Source organism: Mixophyes fleayi, unplaced genomic scaffold (genome assembly GCF_038048845.1).
Source record: "Mixophyes fleayi isolate aMixFle1 unplaced genomic scaffold, aMixFle1.hap1 Scaffold_2526, whole genome shotgun sequence".
Taxonomy (NCBI): Eukaryota; Metazoa; Chordata; class Amphibia; order Anura; family Limnodynastidae; genus Mixophyes; species Mixophyes fleayi.
This window is the reverse complement of record NW_027446634.1, coordinates 42501-47500: the sequence shown is the minus strand read 5'-3', so window position 1 is coordinate 47500 and position 5000 is coordinate 42501. Positions and strand designations below refer to the sequence as shown.

The following is a 5000-nucleotide window of genomic DNA, read 5'->3' as shown; positions in this document are numbered from 1 at the left end:
CTTAGCTTCCAAGATCAGATGAGATTAGGCTTGTTCAGGGTGGTGTGGCTGTAGGTATTGGTTTCTTACTGACCTACATCTCTTATACATCTTAAAACCAGCATTGTAGGAAGCCAGAACAAGAGAAAATAAAAAAAAAGGCCTACAGCACCTGGTATTCCCAGGTGGTCTCCCATCCGAGTACTAACCAGGCCCGGGCCCTGCTTAGCTTCCAAGATCAGATGAGATTGGGCTTGTTCAGGGGGGTGTGGCTATAGCATTGGTTTCCTAAAGACCTACATCTCTTATACATCTCAAATCCAGCTTCGAAGGAAGCCGGAACAAGAGAAAATAAAAAAATAAGGCCTACAGCACCTGGTATTCCCAGGTGGTCTCCCATCCAAGTACTAACCAGGCCCAGCCTTGCTTAGCTTCCAAGATCAGACGAGATTGGGCTTGTTCAGGGTGGTGTGGCTGTATGTATTGGTTTCTTAATGACCTACATCTCTTATACCTCTCAAAACCAGGATTGAAGGAAGCCGGAACAAGAGAAAATAAAAAAAAATGGCCTACAGCACCTGGTATTCCCAGGTGGTCTCCCATCCAAGTACTAACCAGGCCCGGTCCTGCTTAGCTTCCAAGATCAAATGAGATTGGGCTTGTTCAGGGTGGTGTGGCTGTAGGTATTGGTTTTCTAAAGACCTACATGTCTTATACATCTCAAAACCAGCTTCGAAGGAAGCCGGAACAAGAGAAAATAAAAAAAAATTGCCTACAGCACCTGGTATTCCCAGGTGGTCTCCCATCCAAGTACTAACCAGGCCGGGCCCTGCTTAGCTTCCAAGATCAGACGAGATTGGGCTTGTTCAGGGTGGTGTGACTGTAGGTATTGGTTTTTTAATGACCTACATCTCTTATACATCTCAAATCCAGCTTCGAAGGAAGCCGGAACAAGAGAAAATAAAAAAAAAAGGCCTACAGCACCTGGTATTCCCAGATGGTCTCCCATCCAAGTACTAACCAGGCCTGGCCCTGCTTAGCTTCCAAGATCAGACGAGATTGGGCTTGTTCAGGGTGGTGTGGCTGTATGTATTGTTTTCCTAATGACCTACATCTCTTATACATCTCAAAACCAGCATTGAAGGAAGCCGGAACAAGAGAAAATAAAAAAAAAAAGCCTACAGCATCTGGTATTCATAGGTGGTCTCCCATCCAAGTACTAACCAGGCCGGGCGCTGCTTAGCTTCCAAGATCAGACGAGATTGGGCTTGTTCCGGGTGGTGTGACTGTAGGTATTGGTCTCCTAATGACCTACATCTCTTATACATCTCAAATACAGCTTCGAAGGAAGCCGGAACAAGAGAAAATAAAAAAAAAAGGCCTACAGCACCTGGTATTCCCAGGTGGTCTACCATCCAAGTACTAACCAGGCCTGGCCCTGCTTAGCTTCCAAGATCAGATGAGATTGGGCTTGTTCAGGGTGGTGTGGCTGTAGGTGTTGGTTTCCTCATGACCTACATCTCTTATACATCTCAAAACCAGCATTGAAGGAAGTCGGAAGAAGAGAAAATAAAAAAGAATTGCCTACAGCACCTGGTATTCCCAGGTGGTCTCCCATCCAAGTACTAACCAGGCCCAGCCCTGCTTAGCTTCCAAGATCAGATGAGATTGGGCTTGTTCAGGGTGGTGTGACTGTAGGTATTGTTTTTCTACTGACCTACATCTCTTATACATCTCAAAACCAGCATTGAAGGAAGACTGAACAAGAGAAAATAAAAAAAAAAAGGCCTACAGCACCTGGTATTCCCAGGTGGTCTCCCATCCAAGTATTAACCAGGCCCAGCCCTTCTTAGCTTCCAAGATCAGATGAGATTGGGCTTGTTCAGGGTGGTGTGGCTGTAGGTATGGTTTCCTACTGGCCTACATCTCTTATACATCTGAAAACCAGCATTGAAGGAAGCCGGAACAAGAGAAAATAAAAAAAAATAGCCTACAGCACCTGGTATTCCCAGGTGGTCTCCCATCCAAGTACTAACCAGGCCTGGCCCTGCTTAGCTTCCAAAATCAGATGAGATTGGGCTTGTTCAGGGTGGTGTGGCTGTAGGTATTGGTTTCCTAATGACCTACATCTCTTATACATCTCAAAACCAGCATTGAAGGAAGCCGGAACAAGAGAAAATAAAAAAAAATAGCCTACAGCACCTGGTATTCCCAGGTGGTCTCCCATCCAAGTACTAACCAGGCCCGGTCCTGCTTAGCTTAAAAGATCAGATGAGATTGGGCTTGTTCAGGGTGGTGTGGCTGTAGGTATTGGTTTTCTAATGACCTACATGTCTTATACATCTCAAAACCAGCTTCGAAGGAAGCCGGAACAAGGGAAAATAAAAAAAACTGCCTACAGCAGGTGGTATTCCCAGGTGGTCTACCATCCAAGTACTAACCAGGCCCGGCCCTGCTTAGCTTCCAAGATCAGATGAGATTGGGCTTGTTCAGGGTGGTGTGGCTGTAGGTGCTGGTTTCCTCATGACCTACATCTCTTATACATCTCAAAACCAGCATTGAAGGAAGTCGGAACAAGAGAAAATGAAAAAAAATTGCCTACAGCACCTGGTATTCCCAGATGGTCTCCCATCCAAGTACTAACCAGGCCTGGCCCTGCTTAGCTTCCAAGATCAGATGAGATTGGGCTTGTTCAGGGTGGTGTGACTGTAGGTATTGTTTTTCTAATGACCTACATCTCTTATACATCTCAAAACCAGCATTGAAGGAAGACGGAATAAGAGAAAATAAAAAAAAAAGGCCTACAGCACCTGGTATTCCCAGGTGGTCTCCCATCCAAGTATTAACCAGGCCCAGGCCTTCTTAGCTTCCAAGATCAGATGAGATTGGGCTTGTTCAGGGTGGTGTGGCTGTAGGTATTGGTTTCCTACTGGCCTACATCTCTTATACATATGAAAACCAGCATTGAAGGAAGCCGGAACAAGAAAAAATAAAATAAAAGGCCTACAGCACCTGGTATTCCCAGGTGGTCTCCCATCCAAGTACTAACCAGGCCCGGCCCTGCTTAGCTTCCAAGATCAGATGAGATTGGGCTTGTTCAGGGTGGTGTGGCTGTAGGTATTGGTTTCCTAATGACCTACATCTCTTATACATCTCAAAACCAGCTTCGAAGGAAGCCGGAACAATTGAAAATAAAAAAAAAATTACCTAAAGCACCTGGTATTCCCAGGTGGTCTCCCATCCAACTACTAACCAGGCCTGGCCCTGCTTTGCTTTAAAGATCAGACGAGATTGGGCTTGTTCAGGGTGGTGTGGCTGTAGATATTGATTTCCTAATGACCTACATCTCTTATACATCTCAAAACCAGCATTGAAGGAAGTCGGAACAAGAGAAAATAAAAAAAAATTGCCTACAGCACCTGGTATTCCCAGGTGGTCTCCCATCAAAGTACTAACCAGGCCCAGCCCTTCATAGCTTCCAAGATCAGATGAGATTGGGCTTGTTCAGGGTGGTGTGGCTGTAGGTATTGGTTTCTTACTGACCTACATCTCTTATACATCTTAAAACCAGCATTGTAGGAAGCCGGAACAAGAGAAAATAAAAAAAAAGGTTTACAGCACCTGGTATTCCCAGGTGGTCTCCCATCCGAGTACTAACCAGGCCTGGCCCTGCTTAGCTTCCAAGATCAGATGACATTGGGCTTGTTCAGGGTGGTGTGGCTATAGCATTGGTTTTTTAAAGACCTACATCTCTTATACATCTCAAATCCAGCTTCGAAGGAAGCCGGAACAAGAGAAAATAAAAAAAAAAGGCCTACAGCACCTGGTATTCCCAGGTGGTCTCCCATCCAAGTACTAACCAGGCCCAGCCCTCCTTAGCTTTGAAAATCAGACGAGATTGGGCTTGTTCAGGGTGGTGTGGCTGTATGTATTGGTTTCCTAATGACCTACATCTCTTATACATCTCAAAACCAGCATTGAAGGAAGCCGGAACAAGAGAAAATAAAAAAAAATGGCCTACAGCACCTGGTATTTCCAGGTGGTCTACCATCCAAGTACTAACCAGGCCCGGTCCTGCTTAGCTTCCAAGATCAAATGAGATTGGGCTTGTTCAGGGGGGTGTGGCTGTAGGTATGGGTTTTCTAAAGACCTACATGTCTTATACATCTCAAAACCAGCTTCGAAGGAAGCCGGAACAAGAGAAAATAAAAAAAAACTGCCTACAGCACATGGTATTCCCACGTGGTCTTCCATCCAAGTACTAACCAGGCCGGGCCCTGCTTAGCTTCCAAGATGAGACGAGATTGGGCTTGTTCAGGGTGGTGTAGCTGTAGGTATTGGTTTCCTAATGACCTGCATCTCTTATACATCTCAAATCCAGCTTCGAAGGAAGCCGGAACAAGAGAAAATAAAAAAAAAAGGCCTACAGCACCTGGTATTCCCAGATGGTCTCTCGTCCAAGTACTAACCAGGCCTGGCCCTGCTTAGCTTCCAAGATCAGATGAGATTGGCCTTGTTCAGGGTGGTGTGGCTGTATGTATTGTTTTCCTAATGACCTACATCTCTTATACATCTCAAAACCAGCATTGAAGGAAGCCGGAACAAGAGAAAATAAAAAAAAAAAGGCCTACAGCACCCGGTATTCATAGGTGGTCTCCCATCCAAGTACTAACCAGGCCCGACCATACTTAGCATCCAAGATCAGATGAGATTGGGCTTGTTCAGGGTGGTGTGGTTATAGTATTGGTTTCCTAATGACCTACATCTCTTATACATCTCAAAACCAGCTTTGCAGGAAGCCGGAACAAGAGAAAATAAAAAAAACAATCATACAGCATCTGGTATTCCCAGTTGGTCTCCTATCCAAGTACTAACCAGGCCCGGTCCTGCTTAGCTTTCAAGATCAGACGAAATTAGGCTTATTCAGGGTGGTGTGTCTGTAGGTATTGGCTTACTAATGACCTACATCTCTTATACATCTCAAAACCAGCATTGAAGGAAGCCGGAACAAGAGAAAATAA

The 5000-nt window shown here is 45.2% G+C and overlaps 8 non-coding genes and 16 pseudogenes across 8 annotated transcripts; all 24 read right to left on the bottom strand.

Annotated features, from left to right (window-relative positions):
* Nucleotides 1–56, bottom strand: part of LOC142124365 (5S ribosomal RNA) — a 119-nt pseudogene extending 63 nt beyond the window's left edge.
* Nucleotides 57–139: 83 nt separating this feature from the next.
* LOC142124393 (5S ribosomal RNA) lies at nucleotides 140–259 on the bottom strand (annotated as a pseudogene).
* Nucleotides 260–342: 83 nt separating this feature from the next.
* Nucleotides 343–461, bottom strand: LOC142124286 (5S ribosomal RNA). Its single transcript, XR_012684581.1, has one exon. It is a non-coding gene; the product is annotated as a 5S ribosomal RNA (ribosomal RNA).
* Nucleotides 462–545: 84 nt separating this feature from the next.
* LOC142124519 (5S ribosomal RNA) lies at nucleotides 546–664 on the bottom strand. Its single transcript, XR_012684633.1, has one exon. It is a non-coding gene; the product is annotated as a 5S ribosomal RNA (ribosomal RNA).
* An 84-nt stretch (nucleotides 665–748) lies between these two features.
* On the bottom strand, nucleotides 749–867 carry LOC142124329 (5S ribosomal RNA; annotated as a pseudogene).
* Nucleotides 868–951: 84 nt separating this feature from the next.
* LOC142124340 (5S ribosomal RNA) lies at nucleotides 952–1070 on the bottom strand (annotated as a pseudogene).
* An 84-nt stretch (nucleotides 1071–1154) lies between these two features.
* LOC142124491 (5S ribosomal RNA) lies at nucleotides 1155–1273 on the bottom strand (annotated as a pseudogene).
* Nucleotides 1274–1357: 84 nt separating this feature from the next.
* On the bottom strand, nucleotides 1358–1476 carry LOC142124294 (5S ribosomal RNA). The gene has a single exon (XR_012684588.1). It is a non-coding gene; the product is annotated as a 5S ribosomal RNA (ribosomal RNA).
* Nucleotides 1477–1560: 84 nt separating this feature from the next.
* Nucleotides 1561–1679, bottom strand: LOC142124358 (5S ribosomal RNA). The gene has a single exon (XR_012684605.1). It is a non-coding gene; the product is annotated as a 5S ribosomal RNA (ribosomal RNA).
* Nucleotides 1680–1764: 85 nt separating this feature from the next.
* LOC142124289 (5S ribosomal RNA) lies at nucleotides 1765–1883 on the bottom strand. Its single transcript, XR_012684584.1, has one exon. It is a non-coding gene; the product is annotated as a 5S ribosomal RNA (ribosomal RNA).
* Nucleotides 1884–1966: 83 nt separating this feature from the next.
* Nucleotides 1967–2085, bottom strand: LOC142124306 (5S ribosomal RNA). The gene has a single exon (XR_012684599.1). It is a non-coding gene; the product is annotated as a 5S ribosomal RNA (ribosomal RNA).
* An 84-nt stretch (nucleotides 2086–2169) lies between these two features.
* Nucleotides 2170–2288, bottom strand: LOC142124402 (5S ribosomal RNA; annotated as a pseudogene).
* An 83-nt stretch (nucleotides 2289–2371) lies between these two features.
* On the bottom strand, nucleotides 2372–2490 carry LOC142124432 (5S ribosomal RNA; annotated as a pseudogene).
* Nucleotides 2491–2574: 84 nt separating this feature from the next.
* Nucleotides 2575–2693, bottom strand: LOC142124300 (5S ribosomal RNA). Its single transcript, XR_012684594.1, has one exon. It is a non-coding gene; the product is annotated as a 5S ribosomal RNA (ribosomal RNA).
* Nucleotides 2694–2777: 84 nt separating this feature from the next.
* LOC142124369 (5S ribosomal RNA) lies at nucleotides 2778–2896 on the bottom strand (annotated as a pseudogene).
* An 83-nt stretch (nucleotides 2897–2979) lies between these two features.
* Nucleotides 2980–3098, bottom strand: LOC142124320 (5S ribosomal RNA). Its single transcript, XR_012684602.1, has one exon. It is a non-coding gene; the product is annotated as a 5S ribosomal RNA (ribosomal RNA).
* An 85-nt stretch (nucleotides 3099–3183) lies between these two features.
* Nucleotides 3184–3302, bottom strand: LOC142124484 (5S ribosomal RNA; annotated as a pseudogene).
* An 84-nt stretch (nucleotides 3303–3386) lies between these two features.
* LOC142124346 (5S ribosomal RNA) lies at nucleotides 3387–3505 on the bottom strand (annotated as a pseudogene).
* Nucleotides 3506–3588: 83 nt separating this feature from the next.
* LOC142124463 (5S ribosomal RNA) lies at nucleotides 3589–3707 on the bottom strand (annotated as a pseudogene).
* Nucleotides 3708–3790: 83 nt separating this feature from the next.
* Nucleotides 3791–3909, bottom strand: LOC142124459 (5S ribosomal RNA; annotated as a pseudogene).
* Nucleotides 3910–3993: 84 nt separating this feature from the next.
* On the bottom strand, nucleotides 3994–4112 carry LOC142124397 (5S ribosomal RNA; annotated as a pseudogene).
* An 84-nt stretch (nucleotides 4113–4196) lies between these two features.
* LOC142124490 (5S ribosomal RNA) lies at nucleotides 4197–4315 on the bottom strand (annotated as a pseudogene).
* An 84-nt stretch (nucleotides 4316–4399) lies between these two features.
* LOC142124466 (5S ribosomal RNA) lies at nucleotides 4400–4518 on the bottom strand (annotated as a pseudogene).
* Nucleotides 4519–4603: 85 nt separating this feature from the next.
* LOC142124473 (5S ribosomal RNA) lies at nucleotides 4604–4722 on the bottom strand (annotated as a pseudogene).
* Between the last annotated feature and the right edge of the window lie 278 nt (nucleotides 4723–5000).